This window comes from Oreochromis niloticus, linkage group LG2 (genome assembly GCF_001858045.2).
Source record: "Oreochromis niloticus isolate F11D_XX linkage group LG2, O_niloticus_UMD_NMBU, whole genome shotgun sequence".
Taxonomy (NCBI): Eukaryota; Metazoa; Chordata; class Actinopteri; order Cichliformes; family Cichlidae; genus Oreochromis; species Oreochromis niloticus.
This window is the reverse complement of record NC_031966.2, coordinates 20402444-20410370: the sequence shown is the minus strand read 5'-3', so window position 1 is coordinate 20410370 and position 7927 is coordinate 20402444. Positions and strand designations below refer to the sequence as shown.

Below are 7927 nucleotides of genomic sequence, written 5' to 3'. Positions count from 1 at the left end.
GTGGTTCTACATGGCAGCCAAGTCTGCATAAGCAAATATGAGTGAAAATATCACAATTTAGACAATTTGGCCTTCAGTGAATTGCTACACAGGGAAGAAAGATTACATCAGCAATGCAATGACCATCCCTACAAGGGTGATCTGGCTCCTGTTATTTCACAGAATGTCTGTGAAATAGAGGAAAAGTGTCATTACTGGTCATGCACTGCTGAGTCTTCATTTCTTCATCGTTTCTTACTAGACAATAGTTTGCTAAACAGGAAATGATTGGTGAGAGGCAGCACGTCGCAGGTTTGGCTCTTCAGCCTCTTGACAGTGTTTACAGTCGCAACAGGAAGCATTTCAGTCCACTGTGACCACAGAGGCTGGAGAGCAACAACTGATAAGCTGCTAATGTGTCACCAAGTCGCAGATTAAACCTGTTCGTGTCCGAATGATTGTCATTTATTGTTAACTTCCCATATTTCCACAAGTATAGATGGCTTTTAAATCAGTTTCAGTTTCAGATTTTCGTACAGGAGGAGTAAACCAGAACACGGCAGATTTCCTTCTCAGGAAAGTCCCTGGTTGTTGTTTCTAGACGAATTTCAGTGGAAGCGCAGGATTTACTCTGAAAGGAACTCGGGTTATAGTGTAGCTTTTTTTTTCACCAATCAAGTGTGTCACAGCTGCTTCTGAGGAAGGTGCTAAAGGAAGGATATTCATAGAATCTAATTCTATACACCAGGTGGCTCTTACATCCTCATCAGCTTAATTAAATAAGTCATTGCTTTTATATGACAAATGAAAAGAAATATAAATGAAGGGATGACACCACATAATGACACTGCAAACTTCATATAGGCAAGTACTCAAAACACGTTAGTGACAGGCTATATTTGGTGTTACAACCCGAAATCAGATATAACTGAATAGAAGCCACAGGGCACAACATGCAATCTGAGTAATTACTTGACATTTAAAGCTGCTTTCCATACAAATTCATTGGGTACACCTTAAACCTCTTATTAATGCAGATTTCTAATGATCCAATCACAGGGAAGCTTCTTGGTCCATTTAATCATGATCAAGACAACCTGCTGAAGTTCAAACTATCAGAATGAGAAAGAAGGGTGATATAGGGGACTTTGAATGTGGCATGCTTGTTTGTGAGCGTGAGGCTGTTCTGGGTATTTCAGAAACTGCTGCTCTGCTTCTTATTATTTCTCACAGCCATCTTTAGGGTTTAGCAAGAATGGTCTGAAAAGAGAAAATATCCAGTGGATGGCAGTTCTCTGGGTGAAAATGGCCACATTGCTTCAAGATCATAAGAATGCACATGCACAAGAATGCTCCGAATGTATTTCAAACCTTGAAGCAGATGGACCACGGCAGCAGAAGTCCACACTGGGTACTGGCCAATAGATGATTCTGCTGTGGTTTTTAGATGATAGGGTCAAAATTTGTTGTAAACAACACAAAAGGATGAATTCCTCCTGCCTCATATTAGCAACTCAGGCTAGTGGTGATGTTATAATGGGGTGGGAGATATTTTTTGGCACTATTTTGGCTCTGAGTACCGACTGAGCATCGTCTAAATGCCACAGCCTTCTTGAATATCATTTCTTTATGATCACAGTGTGCCCATCTTCTGATGGCTGCTTCCTGGAGGATAACATACCATGTCAGAAAGCTCAAATTTTCTCAAACTGGCTTCTTGAAAGTGACATTTCAAGAATGTGACAATTTCACTCAAATGGCCTTCACAGTCCCACCACGGATGTACAGCTGAAACAACTTTGTGATGCTATTGTGTCAATATGGACCAAAATCTCTGAGGAATGTTTCCAGCTCATTGTGGAATCTGTGCAATGAAGAATTAAGCCAGTTCTGAATGCAAAAGGAGGTCCAACCCAGTACTAGGAAGATGTACCTAATAGAGTGGCCAGTAAGTACACTTGGGCTCATCTGTATTTTAATTTCTCCTTCAAATGTTATTTAAATCTATTACTATTCTTAACTTTCAAGTCACTGATACCACACCCATATATTTATAAGTACCTGGCTAACAGTTTTTGATTGAATCATGGGTAATAGACTCACAGCACCAAAAGGTACTCCTGCCAGTGCCTTATCAGATACTTTATGGCCAAAGTGATGATGAAAACAGCTCAGGTTAACCTATAATTAATTATACTGGGGCATTTTAGAATATCTGTCATAGATACAATAAACAGTGTAGGCATGATAAACACAAATAGAGCCATATAATGTGGGTCATTATGAACCCACTGGGTCATTTCACTCATCAAATAGCTTCATTACTTGAGGGTTAATGTCTGACTGAAAAACCTCCTCAGTCTAAATGACCTCTCAGGCGTTTTACTTTTTTTCTTTCTTTCTTTATTTTAGCTCCAGTTCGGACTGCTTCTGTCTGGCACACAATTAGATTCACATGATGTTTGTGCAAACTGCGAGTTAATCTAATAGAGATGGACTGACTAAAGTTAGTAAAGCTGTTGTGTGGTAATGTTTGATGAGTCATGGCTGTGGCAACAATGCCTTCATGTTGCTTAATGGTCCTGTATACTCCCCCACACTCAAAACTGGTGTGCCAGGAATTCCAGTTTTCAGATTTAGAGAAAATCTAGTTATTCAGCGAATTTGTTTTACAAACACATCAACTCAGAGCAAGGAAATATGTGATTATAAGCAATCTTTTGCATATTTACATGGGTTCTTTTCTTGTGTTTTGTGCACTCTTATATATGTTTACAAGGTGGAAATTGGGAAATCTTACTTTAATGTTACTAAATTCTTATTAGAAATGAAGTGCTTGTAATTTTAGTGAAAGTTATGACTCCTGCACGCAGAAAGCAACTGGATTTGAACCAGAATAGTAGTGAGCTCTCTGATACACAAATGGCTCATTCTGAGTGGACTGAATACATCCATACAAAAAGTAACAGCTGGGTCAACGCTGAGGGTCAGTCAAACAGCTCTGAATGCAGTGGTCAGTTGTGGATATCACATGGCAAGAGGAACTTTAATCAGTGCTGGTTGTGTGCTACATCAGATCATTCCTTTTAACTGATTCACTGTGTGACAGCGAGATGATTGAGATTTTACCATCTCCTCTGCGTGAGTTTTGCGTGACTTACAGAGAGATTTGTTGGAGATAAGCCACATGTTATGAAGCTCAGCTGTTTAATCGCATGTGTGGTTTTATTTCAACTTCCCCTTGTGGCTTTGAAAAGTCAATAATTGATCCATCCATCTTAATTGCACTGGCTCTGTTGCTTCAGCTTTAGTGGAATTATCCAGTTTGGTAATGTTGCCATACCGGTTGGTTAATGGCTGGACACAGTACACTGTGGAATATTACGTGTCTCTGTAGCTGCTGAGCATCTTGTGCCAGTATTCCTACCACATCCTTCCATGAAGATTTTACACAAGATTTTTGAATTATGTCATAATTAGTGTGTTAGCTGTAATAGTGTTGCTAAACAGGGGGGCCTGGGGCAACGATCAAATTTTGAAATTTGACTGTTTCATTTAATTGTGTTGCTGTGCCAATGAAGACATCAGAATCAGAATCAGAATCATGTTTATTGGCCAAGTATATGTGCAGACACATACAAGGAATTTGGTTCCGGTAGATGGTGGCTCTCAAGCACAGCAATGTAAATCACACACACACACACACGTGTATATATATATATACATAGGGAGAAATTACAGGAGTGAAAAGGGAGATTCCCTTTTTATGGAAAAAGGTCCCCCTCAGTGGAACTCCGTGAATACAACTATTTATCAAAAACAATCAAGTTAAAGTTTTCAAAGCTGGTAGTTCAGTCCACTGCTATCATTTGTGTGAGACACTGTTTTTATTACCACTCAAAATAATAAAGCATTTTTACAGCTGGAGAAGCATAAAGGATGGATGAAGCCACTGTGACAGCACCCATCAGTCCTGGTAGAGGGCCGATATGGTCGTGTGTGTTGATAGGCTTTGAAAACTGTTGTCTCCCCTGCTGTAGCTGTTTACTCCGTCCAGGGTTCATGGCCAAAAATGTGTGATCCGTGGGCTTCTCTTTGTGTTTGTGTTGTTGGCGATTTTGCTTAGTTACTGCCCTGGAGAAGTGAAATTAAGTGTTAGAAATAATGAAACCTGCCCCCTGGGCCACTGCCTGTGCCTTTCATTCTACCCATGCACAACATTACCACTGTCAGGCTATGCACAGCGGTTTTTTGGGACTACACGCAAGGATATCTGCATAGGTTGCATGCCCACAATCTTTCAGTATGTATGGCTAGAGACACGAAATCCTCTTCATGAAGCCTCAAGCTGAGCAATTACGCTGTCAGCATTGTGGAGATTTGAGACCAGATGTGATGAAGCAGGGGTGGATTTAACTGTAACTGACAAGTTGTTAGCCTATGAGCATGTTCTGAATAATCCTCCCTTTTAATAATGATCATAATTTACAACATTAAATTCACGATTTATTCAGTGTGATGTGAAGCTAGCAACAGAGCCCATAAAGATGTGGGGCAGTGGGGCCATTTTAAAACAGACTTCACAGGAGTCGCCCTTGCAGATTTCAGGCATTTCACCCTGAAACCCTGAAGCTACGTCCATCTTTTATATTGCCTATGTCTAACCAGAATGCATTAAGTCCCAGTTAAATCTTCTGCTTTATTGTAGCAGCTTATTGTTACAAGACAGCAATGTCTCCTGATGCAGCATCTCCTGAGGTCTATCCAGGATTACTCACTGAATTATCAGATGATGTAGTAGGGGGGTTTTTTTTCCCTGATATAATCTCCTGATTTTATATACACCCCCACATACACCGATTCTTGCTCCCCCTATTTAAATCCTGTAAATCCTCGTGGTTAGCTTGAGGTTGAGGTTGGAGCTCTGCACAAGCTAGTCAGCTTCTTTCCCCTAAACCAAAACTAGGAGACTCATTTCTTTATGAAAGTATAAATCACATGTGGTCTAAAATAACATTGTATATTGTAGCATTAACTGAGAAGACTGATTATCAGACATGACGATCAGTCCTTGTGATTAGTCACAAGGAAAATTACTGGTGTCTCTGAAGGAGGATTGGTGAGAAAACCAGAAGACCTGTGTTGAAAACTTGGAGTGTTTTTGCTCTGCAGTCTTTTGTAGTCTTAATGAAAATGCCTGTTAATGTCAGTAAACAGGAAATCAAGAGCAAGGGATGAACAGCCCCTGATTGGAAAAAAAAAAACCAAAAACCAAAAAAAACAAGGCAAGGGTTTCTTTATATCTCTACGTATACAATGCATGTCTAAAATCAACTCAACTCATAATCCCTAACCTGAAAGCAGACTAACTGAAAAACTTTCACATGCAAAAGCTGGAAACGCTCCTTTTTTAAACTCCAGGAATCAGATTCATATCAGATTTATATCAAGACAACCAAGACAAGGGTGTATTTATAGCTGATGCCTTAGACCAAACTCCAACTAACTACGTTGTGGGTGTCACGCTAAGGGCCGCTTTTGTCTAACAATAAATATATAAAAGAAGAACTGATGATAATTCAGATGACAGAGGACTTTTCTCAAACAAAGGAACCTGTGGTAGACTACATGGACAACAACTACATCACTTAACCTGACCTAAACATACCTACTGCACAGACTTGGGATTATTTTGCATGTTTGTTTTTAACTTCTGCTTTAAAATCAGTGTAGTTTCAGTTGCCAGGATGAGTTTGCTCGTTTAGTTTCACTTTTGTTGTGAAAACAATGTTGTTGTTTTTTCACCTTAGTTCATTTCAAAGGTTCACACTATAGATTCGATAGTCCCCCCCCCACACACACACACACAACTGTCTACTGTTAATTTGATTTGAGTTTACTAAAATGTTTTTTGCTTGTTTTCTCACAGTTGGTTTGAGTTTTTAGTTTAAATTTAGTTAACCATTATAACCTCAGCCAGTGTGGGCTGGGGCTGTCTACACCAAGCAAATGTCAAAAGTGGGAACCTGCCTACCCACAGTCATTTTCAGTGATATACCGAGGAGTGCTGTTACAGTACAAAATACTGATTTAAAGGTGACGATTAATAAGACTTAAAAAAAAAAAAAAAAAGTGTCTTTTGTGGGCTGAAAAATAAAAGTATTTCTTATCTGTTTTTCAACCATAAACACACTGTTTTGAATGTGTATAGCCACCTTTATAAATAATGCCAAGATAAATTATATTATACTTTACCCCAAATAAGTTGGAAAGAACCTATCCTGACCTTCTTGCTGTACAAACCTTCATAGCAGGAAGGTCCTCTGTTTAAAACCACTGGCCAGGTAGGGACTTTTTCCCTGTGACTGTTTGGGTTCCTTCTGGATACTCCAGCTTCCTCCCATAGTCCTAAGACATGCATGGGGTTAAGATAACTGGTGATTCTGAAGTGGCTGCAGGTGTGAATGGTTGTGTGTTAGCCCTGTGATGGGCTGGTGTACCCTGCCTCTCACACCGCGCCAGCTGTGCTATGTTCAAACCCCACCATGACCCTGAAATGGATAAACAGCTAAGAAAGAAAAGTAATTATTTAATACTTTTGTAAAAATCCACAATCAGGAACCACATAAAGGATTTGTTGATGCGTTTAAACAATATAGCACCTCCTAATGTAATGTAAAAATAAGACATAAAGCCATTGTCCTTATTGAATCTTTTTCTTCTTTCGACTGCTCTGCTTCTGTCACAAATCACCCCTGACACTCATCTCTACCCACTCCGGGTTTTCTGCACTCTCAACTTCACCTCTCTTGTGCCCCATCTTTTGCGTTGGATGGTTGACTCCAGGTATTTAAACTCGTCCGCCTTCACTACCTCTGCTCTTTGTAGCTCCAGTGTTAAACCTGTCTCCCTCTCATACACACGTATTATTTCTTGCTTCTACTGACTTTCATTCCTCTTCTCTCCAGAGCATACCTCTTCCACCTACTCTCTACTCTCACTACAGATCACAAAGTCATCTGCAGACATCAGAGTCCACAGAGACTCTATTTTGGCCTTATCTGTCTACCATCACTGCAAATAATTAGGGCCTCAATGCTGATCCATGATGTAATCCCACCCCCACCTTGAAGCCATCTGTCACTCCAGCTGCACACCTCACCACTGTCTTGCTATCGTCATACATACCCTGCATCACCCTCGCGTGCTTCTCTGCCCCTCCACTCTTGGTACCTGATCATACGCTTTCTCTAGACCCACAAAGACACACTGCAGCTCCTGAGCTATACTTCTCCATCAAAAATCTCAAAACAAACATTACATCTGTATATGCCCTTTCTTGGCATCGCTAATGCCAATGTGTCTTTCCTAAACCTAACTTTAACACCTTTTCCCACAGCTTCGTGGCTTAAGTGTTGCTACAACTCTGCACATCAACCTTGTTCTTTAAAAATTGGCCCCAGTACACGTCTTCTGGTTAAAAAGTCCCTCTCTCCTAGACATCTCCACACTTCTGCACGCATTCAGTTGCATTTCTACTCTTCATCATCTTCCTAGCTACCTTCACTTCCTCCCCACTAATCCTCTGAAATGGATAAGCAGCTAAGAAAAAGAATTGAGATGCATTTAATTGCCACCCTGGCATTATTACATATAATCTTGTTTAGTATAGTGCTTTGTTTGTTCTCTTGTTTGCTTTTTCTTCTACCTGTTTGTCTCTTTTTCTTCCATTTGTGGACTTTTTTGCAGTTCTGTTTATGATGTTGATGAAAATAAAGTTGGGGGAGGGGAACCTGAGCGTTCTTGGACTCTTTAGTGGCAGCTAAAATAACACGAACTGCTCCTTCCTAGTAACTTTCCCGTCCCAGGGTAAGTTAGTAGTCCAGCCCCGCGGTCTACCCGGCCTGTTTTCGCGTCTCTCTGCTTTGCTGTTTGCAGATGTTCATTA

At 40.3% G+C, this 7927-nt stretch overlaps 1 long non-coding RNA gene across 1 annotated transcript; it reads right to left on the bottom strand.

Moving 5' to 3' along the window:
* Positions 1-3700: 3700 nt before the first annotated feature.
* LOC102077257 (uncharacterized) lies at positions 3701-7829 on the bottom strand. The gene is made up of 2 exons (XR_269024.4): positions 6283-7829; positions 3701-4113 (listed from the first exon to the last, which is right to left on the bottom strand). It is a non-coding gene; the product is annotated as an uncharacterized LOC102077257 (long non-coding RNA).
* Between the last annotated feature and the right edge of the window lie 98 nt (positions 7830-7927).